We start from the raw sequence: 8,703 nt of genomic DNA, 5'->3' as shown, positions 1-8,703 counted from the left end.
TTTGCAAGGTCCAACTCTACATGGCTTTTAGCCTTTCTCACTTTATCCCTACATGTTCTGACCTCACTAAGGTAGCTTTCCTTGCTAATCCCACCCATCTTCCTCTCCTTGTAGGCTTTCTGCTTTTTCTTGATTCTCCCTGCCTGGTCATTTGTGTACAGAATGCCTCGCTATGTAGGCCTATTTGTATATGGAGCCAGAGTGGAATGGAAGACTGCGAAATCTAGAAGAGGGGAAATTTACTGGTTGAAAGAGACAGTCAGGGGGTTTCCAGTTTACAAATAAAGACAAAGGATTGGTCCAGTATATCTTGGAGTGCAAGGAAACATGCAGAATCCTTCACATGGGAGGCAACTGATAGAATGCTTGACTCATGAAACTAGGGTCACAGCAAACCAGAGTGTAAAGCACAGCAAGGATTTCGGGCAAGCATTAGTCTATGATACTTGAGTATATTGTTAATTAAGTCTAGGCTCCAGAGTGGGTGTAATGATTGTATATATAACCATTTGTTTCCAGTACTTCTACTTGATTCTTCATTCTTTTTAAAATAAACTTAAATCTGTTTAGTAAAATCATGTATAAGTGCTGTGTGTTAAGTAGAACAGCAATCTGAGGTGGAATGGATACGCTGCCATGTGCTGTTTCTTTGGAAACAGTGAATTTGTAAATACTGGGAGCATCCAGTGGACCAGGGGCTGGACACTACAAGGAGATGCATGGAGGGCTCAAGGGTTGTGTCTATTTCTAACCTGCAGAGTGACAGCAAGGCCTGTGTAGGCTGAGAGGGGAATGCTTGTATTGCCTCTGGCTGGTGGAATTGGTGAGATGATGCACAGACAAAGTTCCCTCACAGTAAGAACAAGTGGTAGCAACCCTGCATATCCCAGGAAGCAACACACATGAGATGACTGTTCAGACATCTCCAGAATACCAAATATTCTGGTTCTTTCAGGAATGGTGTGACCCTGCACACTCCAGTGTGACCCGCATGCACCATGTGAGGTTGTCACACAAAAAACTCCATTTTGATCTCACATATATGACGTCATGTCAGCAGAGGTGGAGCTGTGCCCTCTTCAAAACAGCATCTCCTGTCCATGATACCTGGCAAAACCATATCTGCTTTTGTCTCCATACTGGACAGGGGATCATGAAAAAAAGAGTCTATGGGAATTAAGCACTCAAATTCAAATGAAATCCAGTGAAGTGGGTGTCTAATCTCCTTAGTCTCTCTCCCTCTAACTTTTTTTAAAGTTCCTAGCCCAAATCCTTGAGAATTAAAGAGACTCTAGCCCTTGGGGAGGAAGAGCAATCAGAAGAAAGAGGCTAAGAGGGGGATGCAGTCCTTGCTTTAAAAGGAGAGAGAGAGTGGGCAGGGGTCTGGGCTGGAACACACAAAGCCCTCTCACCTTAGGGATTCTGGACTATGGTTATCCACTGTTATAGCTAGTAATTCTAAATGACTGGGTTACCTGATTGCTTAGAGGAAACATAGAAGGCAGCAGGTTTATGCTTGTTAGTGGTGAGTATTGGGACTCTGACCATACTCCTCTATATATTATAGTTTTCAAGGAGAGTTATCACTGGATAAGCATGATCAAGTAAGTTGGTGTTCTCAACATTGTGTGAGAGGTACAGGTTTCTGTTTTTCCAAGAAGAAACCCAAGACCAAGGAGACTTATAAGCAAGCTCAGAAAAAATATTGAGAATTTTCTGACATTATGGTACATTAAGAATCTTAGGGCCACAATCCTACAAAGACCTATGCACCATTTATCACAGCGAGTAGCCCTATTGAAGTCAACAGGATAACTCACGCTGCAATATAATTAAGTCTTTGCAGGATCAGGGCTTAAGGAGTGAACTGAGTCAATCTGTTGATTTAAGGCTAGAGAACACTTTTTACAAAACCCTTTCTATGCTATTCTTAATGCAGCAGGACTAGGTGCTAAAAATATTAACCCTGAAGTTGCACTCCTTATTTAATTAAAGCTATCTTGCTAAATGGGGGAAATAAAATGATTAATAGATAATTAAAACTAGAGTGCACAACTTTGTTAAAAAGAGGAGAATTAATTAAAGGCTGGACACAATCTAATAGCATTTGAAAAATTTATTTTTGTAATATGTGATCAAAATAATGTTTTTATTCCACTAAGTTTAATGAAGTTCAATGAAGTCTGAACAGTGTCTCCTTGACTGGTAAGAAATAAAATGAAAATCTGAATGAGTTTTGGAAAAAAAAAAGTCTGGAAATTAGAATATGCTTAATAAACCTGGTCTTATTCTTAAAGTTTAGGTTAAAAGAAGTGATGTACTTGTACTATTTTGAAAATACATTTTTAACTTCTTGCTAAGGAAAATAGCACCATCTAGTGATCATCACCCAAAAATCCCAATGTTTTTTATTCATTTAAATTTATAAACGTATCCATTAAAAAGGAGCACCTGGAGCAAGAGCTAGCTACTCCTGACAAATCTTGAATGGTGTTATAAAACAGACCATTCCTTAACACCCCAACATTTCCATGAGCTCAAACAGCATCCCGTGGTAGTAAAAAAAATCCAAAACATATTAAGATCTTTAGGCTGTCTCCCAACTGAGCCTTCCTGTTCCCATACAGCTAGAGAAATCAAAGTGCCACCCTCCCACATCAATGGGTGAGGGAAATTGATGGGTCCACCGGTGAAAGGGGGACAGTCCCAATACCAAGGGAGGTAGGCACTTGTCAAGGAAGAATAAGTAACTCCTCCTCCTGGGAGTCTCTAGCACCCATTGGCCAGCTATCAGGGAGGAGTGCTGGCCAGCATACCCCAGCTACCAGGATTTAGCCCAGAGCCCCATGGACCCTCTTTAAGCTCCTTTCCAGCATCCCACACAAACTAGGAATGGAGACCCGGCCTGACAGATGTTGCAGGTCTAGCCAATTGCCCATGTAATGGTCAGGAAGGAATTTTTTTCTCCCATGGGCCAACTGGCAGAGGACTAGGCAGTTTTTGCTTTCCTCTCAGCAAACTCAGGCCATAGTGGGTTAAATAGGAATGAACATGTACCTGAGCTACTGGAGTGGTTTTGTATATTTGGCACAACTTGCAGACAATATCTGGTGCAGTTAAGAGAATAAAATGAATGGTTCCCAGAGGGAAAAGACCTGGGATTTTGGTGATGGACCTTGGGCTCATGTGATAGAGACTGTGTGGCCTTCAGAAGCTGAGGTCAGATCTTATGACCCTCAGAGGTAGAGGTCCCCACCCTGCTGCACTCTCTGTCCCCCTCATGGGCGGGGGGAGATGCTAGGACTTAGAGTTGAGTTCTGGGGTGGTAGGCTGAGGACAATCACTCCAAGTTATGGGTTATATGGCAAGGAGACCTGAAACCCCTGCACTAGAGCCAATTAAATGCCTGGTATAGGAGAGTATGGGTGATGGATGGGTAGTGCCTCTTCCCTGTGTTAAAACTGAATAAAAGTTACAGCCTGCCCTTTTAATTCCATGCATCTGTCCTCATTTTGCTCCTGTGTCCACGTCAGTGAGTCTTGCAACATGCCCTGAAGGACAGTACATTATAACTCTAGTGTACTAAGGAGAATATACAAGTTCAACTCCAAAAAAAAGTCTCATTCTTTAAGCATTTTTTCTCTGATAGAAAGGCAACCTTTAAGAAGAGATCTCAATAAAAAATATCCAGGTGGGATAGTGATGTCACATTACCCTGATGCCATAAACATTCTTCAACACCTGCAATATGTAGTAGCATTTAAATCAGAAGTCATTATTCAGGTGTTCTGCTAGCTGTGTTCTAATTATATTCTTTTAATTACTGCCCTGTGAGCCTTCTTTTTATAACCACTCTGAATTTATTGACTTTTCCTTCCTGAATGTTACTCAGGCAATACATTTTTTTTCCTTTCTCCTCTTTCTCTCTGATGAAAAACAATTTTGTTCTGGTTAATTTAAATAAGTTAGCCAGTGAATTTAGCTACACATCAAGCTTCTTGTTTCTCTGTTCGGTTTGCTTTTCATTTCATAACTCTTAGTGTTTTGGAACAGATTGATTCTGCTCTGAAAAGTGGCTCAGTAAAAATTGCATGGGTTCTGTATTGTGTGGCCGATTCTCCCCTGCCTTACACGTTGTGCAATCATTTGCTCCTGAGTACAACAGAGGTGTATGAGTCTATCAAATCAGAATGGGAACATTTTATACAATGTTGCAATTATTTTGGCCAAATTTAAGTTACTATAGCCAAGCCTTTAAAAGGGACCAGTGTCTCAATTTTTGGTTGTCAACAGGAAGGACAAGCAGCATTACCCTACATCTCAGAAGGCTTCTGGTGGAGAAACAGCAGAACTACAGGAATTATCAATGTCCCAGCACAACAGATCACCAATCCCAGTCAGTGTCTCTACCATAATAGAGGTAATAAACTATTAATTGATGTCTGTTTGCCACTGCTGCCCAACAAATGAGCTCTGAGATCATCTCCCACACTGTAAGAGATACTAAGCCAGTTATGTTAAAATATAGCCTTTGCTACATGAGCTTGCAAACTAAAGGTGTTATTGTAGCAGTCGCAAAAAAAACCCCAAAGTTTTGACTTCAGCATAGCGTGTTAAACCTGCCTCACTAGTGAACTCTCAGACCCAAGACTTGACATCAACCCAGAAAACTAGGGATGTTAAGCCATGGACCTCTCAACTGTCTGAGCCTTTACAAGCTTGACAACTCTACAGCTTTTTAGACTTTATGATAAGGCTGGGGGAATGGGGAAAAAACCCATCCATAGGGCTGCCCTTCACTTTTCAACTGTCTCCTGGTGCCAGGCAATTAATTACAGCTGATGCATGTGCTGAGAGAGAGCCTGGTCCCTTAGCATGTGCAGCAGTGAGAGGTTGAGTCTCCTTCTCCCTCTGTAGTTCCTGAAAAGGCAGGTTTTGAAGGTTTCTGCTGTCCTCTAGCTTGGTGTACTCAAAATGGGCTGAGGAACAGCTGCTTCCTTTCACCTCTGCAGCATTTCTGAATCGGAAGTGAATATTCCTGCAGCACTTTTCTTCCCCTCCCGCCCCCTGATCTGTAGGCTTGGGAAGAGATACTGAAGAATTTCCAGTATTGTTGGACTCCTTCTCCTTATCACAGGCTGATATATGTGCTGATTCAGCCAAGGCCTCACTGCTGGGCTTTGTGTGAATGGGTGGCCTACTGTTGTTCACAGAGCTTCCAGTTTTGCTGGGACCTCCAGGCATGGGCGTATGTTTGAAGATCCTCTGATGCTGCTTACCCCATAGACCAGCAGCCAAAACAGGGTGGCCTGCTGTTGTGATTTTTATCACAAGTCTCAAAATATTTACTGTTTTTCTTAAAGTCCCAGGTCTTGGAAGTATGTGAATACATGAGAATCTCCGCTTCCATTTTTAACGCTATCCCTTACACTTATAGAACAAAGCTTGAACATGTGACCCAAGTGCACCCTAAAGACTCAAGGCAAATAAAAAGTACCCCGAAAAACCACCATCTCATGATTTTGGGAGGCCTGATTCATGATTTTTGAATGCTTGGAGTTGGCAAAAGTAAAAGCTGCTGCTTTCTTCAGCAAAGGAGTGGGATAGTGAGGAGCAGGGCCCCAGATAGGATTTCAGATGCCAGGTTTTCGACTAGAAAGTCCAGTGGAAAACGAGGGACCTGACAGTGTCCAGTCAGTACTGCTGACCAGACACTAAAAATCAGATTACCAGAGTAACCACAATCCACCTCACTGCCGAGAGGGCAGGAAGAGCAGCAACTGTGGCCTGGAGGAGCTGCTCAGTTGATGATGAAGAGAACTGAGCCCCAGACCCACAGCTCCAGCCTCCAGCAGAGAGGTAGGTAGTACCAGCACTGCTGCCACTTGGGGGGCATCCTGTCCTCCCCCCCCTCACCCTGTGCCCCGATTTGCCCCTTCTTCAGCCCCTCTCTCCTGAGAACGACAGCCCCCACCCCCTCGCTGTGCCCTGATTTGCCCCGGCCTCTTGCTCCAGGGACCAACCCCCCCTTCTCTAGTGTGCCCAGATTGCCTCCAGCCCCTTGCTCTGGGGGACCCACCCCTCCACTCCACCCCACCATACCCTGATTGGTTCAGAAAAGGAGTAAGCGGTGGGGGAAGAGCCCAACCATTGTGCCCAGATTGAGCAGGCAGGCAGGCTCCATGTCAGCTGCTCCCAGCCTGACTCTGCAGGCAGCAGGTGAGTCCCCAGAGATGGGGGAGTGAGTGTTGGGAGTGGGAAGGAGAGTGAGCAATGGAGGGAGGAGCAAGTAGGAGGCGGGGCCTCAGAGGAAGAGGTGGGGCAGGGGACTGGGCAGGGGTGTCTGGTTTTCAGCCATTGGAAAGATGGCAACCCTAGCCCCAGAGAACAGGAGGATAAGCAATCTGGCAGAATCAGCTCAAAATTAGAGAGTCAAGGGTTAACTGGTGGGTGTGGGGATAGGGGCTAAAGTCAACTGTGCATGGGGGAAAACTCGATCAATTGTGCATGGATTGGTGACAGAGGGCTAGAATCACCAGGAATGTATTGTTGGGTAGTGTTACAGTGGGGCCAGACTCAAGAGTGAGGTATGGGGGCTCTAAACGGGTGGCACAGGATTAATTTGGCAATGGGAAACAAAAATCAATTGTCTAGCTAGCTAGAAAATTGTTTCTCCCCTTTGCAAAATTTAGATAAATGATTCTCCCCCTCCCCCATTTTTGTCTAAAAAAGTCATGGAGGTGTTCCAGGCTTTTGGTGAAAACCTCAATATCTTGACAAAAAATGACCTACTGCATGAAAATTTCTGTTTGGTTGAAAAAGCCTTTTCCCACCACTTTTTGATCCTTCGGGCTGTGTTTTGTAACAGAGCAGAATGAAATTGGTTGCGTTTTGTGGAACTAATAACCAGTATACCTGCAGTTCCTAGCTGCCAGTATTCACTCGGGAGGAGGCCGGGAGAGGGAGGAAGAGACCTTAGGTGGTTCAACACAGGCCACCCAGAACCTGAGGCACTCAATTAGAGGCCACTTTTCAAAACTTGGCTCTAAGTGACTTTCTCAACATCACACAGTGAGTTAATGGCAATCAGTAATAGATATTTTGGCTCCTAGCCCTCTGCTCAATCCCGTTGGCATCCCTGCCTGGTATGTTTGCAGGTTTTCCCTAAAGTCCTTCTTTATTTAGGTTTGTTGGTCAGCCTCTACTGGCAATAATGTGAGGTTTGCTCAGGCACGGGGAGGGGACCCCACAGTTAGCAGGGTGCCTTAAAAATAGGTCAAGCATGTCATGATGAATATTGTATAATTACATTTCCCCAAGAAGGTAAGAGAGAACACTGAACATTAAAGAGAAAAAAATCTAAAAATTGCACGAGGCTTTAAACTGCTTCAAGTGGTTTTCTAGCACCATCTGGTGTTTATTCCATAGAATTTCTAGTGCAATACGTTATTTTGAGCTGCATTTTCCAGCTTTACAATGGAAACAAGGAATGGTCATTAAAAGGACAACCAGATTTAAGTACTTCTACCATAGTTTTGTAGTTCCAACTATACAGCTCAACTGAAGGTATAGCAAAAAATTCTGTTTTGCCTGTATTTATACGCTATGACTTTATTCAGATTGCTTGCAACAAGATATTGCTGAGCATCACATCCAGTCATTTTAAATAAAAGTTTCAGTTCAGATCAAAATGAGGGGTTTTTTTTCCTTCCAGTGATTAAAACAGGTAATCCACCCTTTACAACAAAAGGATGGAGGGAAGAGCTGTGAGACCACAAATCATGGAGAATCTAGAAATACAGGTTCATACTGGGTCCAAACTTTCCGGAGAACATAGCAGCAGAACTTAGGGGCAAAAGTCATCTTGTGCGTAAATTGTTTATTGTTAATCTACCTGGGACAACATATAACAGACCAAAATACCTGGCATGGTTCATTTTATATTGCCATGCTAATTAAAACAAAACCCAAATGAATTATTGTTTTTGTTTAATAAGCAGAGGTTCACAAACTTGTTCCATAGTGTAGACTACATCTTCATGGATTTTTTATTTTATTTTATTTTTTTAAGGCCAGAAGGGACGTCCAGTGTAACACAGGTCATAGAATTTCACCTAGCAGTGTGACAGACTTCTGTTACCAGTCTATCCCTTGTGTCAGATGATCAGGCTGACACCCCAGGATCGTTGGGGGAAGATGAGGAAACACACCAAATGTCTAAATTTTAAAGCTTTATTGATAAAATAATAAAATACAGCAGAGAATGCTGAGACCATTCCCATGTCACGAGGGACGGCTCTAGGTATTTTGCCGCCCCAAGCACGGCAGACAGGCTGCCTTCGGTGGCTTGCCTGCAGGAGGCCCGGGGTCCCACAGATTCGGCAGCACGCCTGTGGGAGGTCCGCCGAAGCCACGGGACCACCGGAGCCTCCACAGGCATGCCGCCGAAGGCTGCCTGGCTGCCGCCCTCGTGGTGACCAGCAGAGCGCCCCCTGTGGCTTGCCGCCTCAAGCACGTGCTTGGCGTGCTGGTGCCTGGAGCCGCTCCTGCATGTCACTGAGGGGAAGAAAAAAAGCATTAAAGGCCCAAGTCCTAACCCACTTTCATACTCACACCATGCACAACCCAGACTGGCCAAGTCTAGGTGTAATGTTAGAAGAAGAGGGGGCTTGGACGGGGAGTGCTGTCCTGGGCCCAGGTCAT

The sequence above is a fragment of the Chelonoidis abingdonii genome, chromosome 1, assembly GCF_003597395.2.
Source record: "Chelonoidis abingdonii isolate Lonesome George chromosome 1, CheloAbing_2.0, whole genome shotgun sequence".
Taxonomy (NCBI): domain Eukaryota; kingdom Metazoa; phylum Chordata; order Testudines; family Testudinidae; genus Chelonoidis; species Chelonoidis abingdonii.
This window is presented reverse-complemented; position numbering follows the sequence as displayed.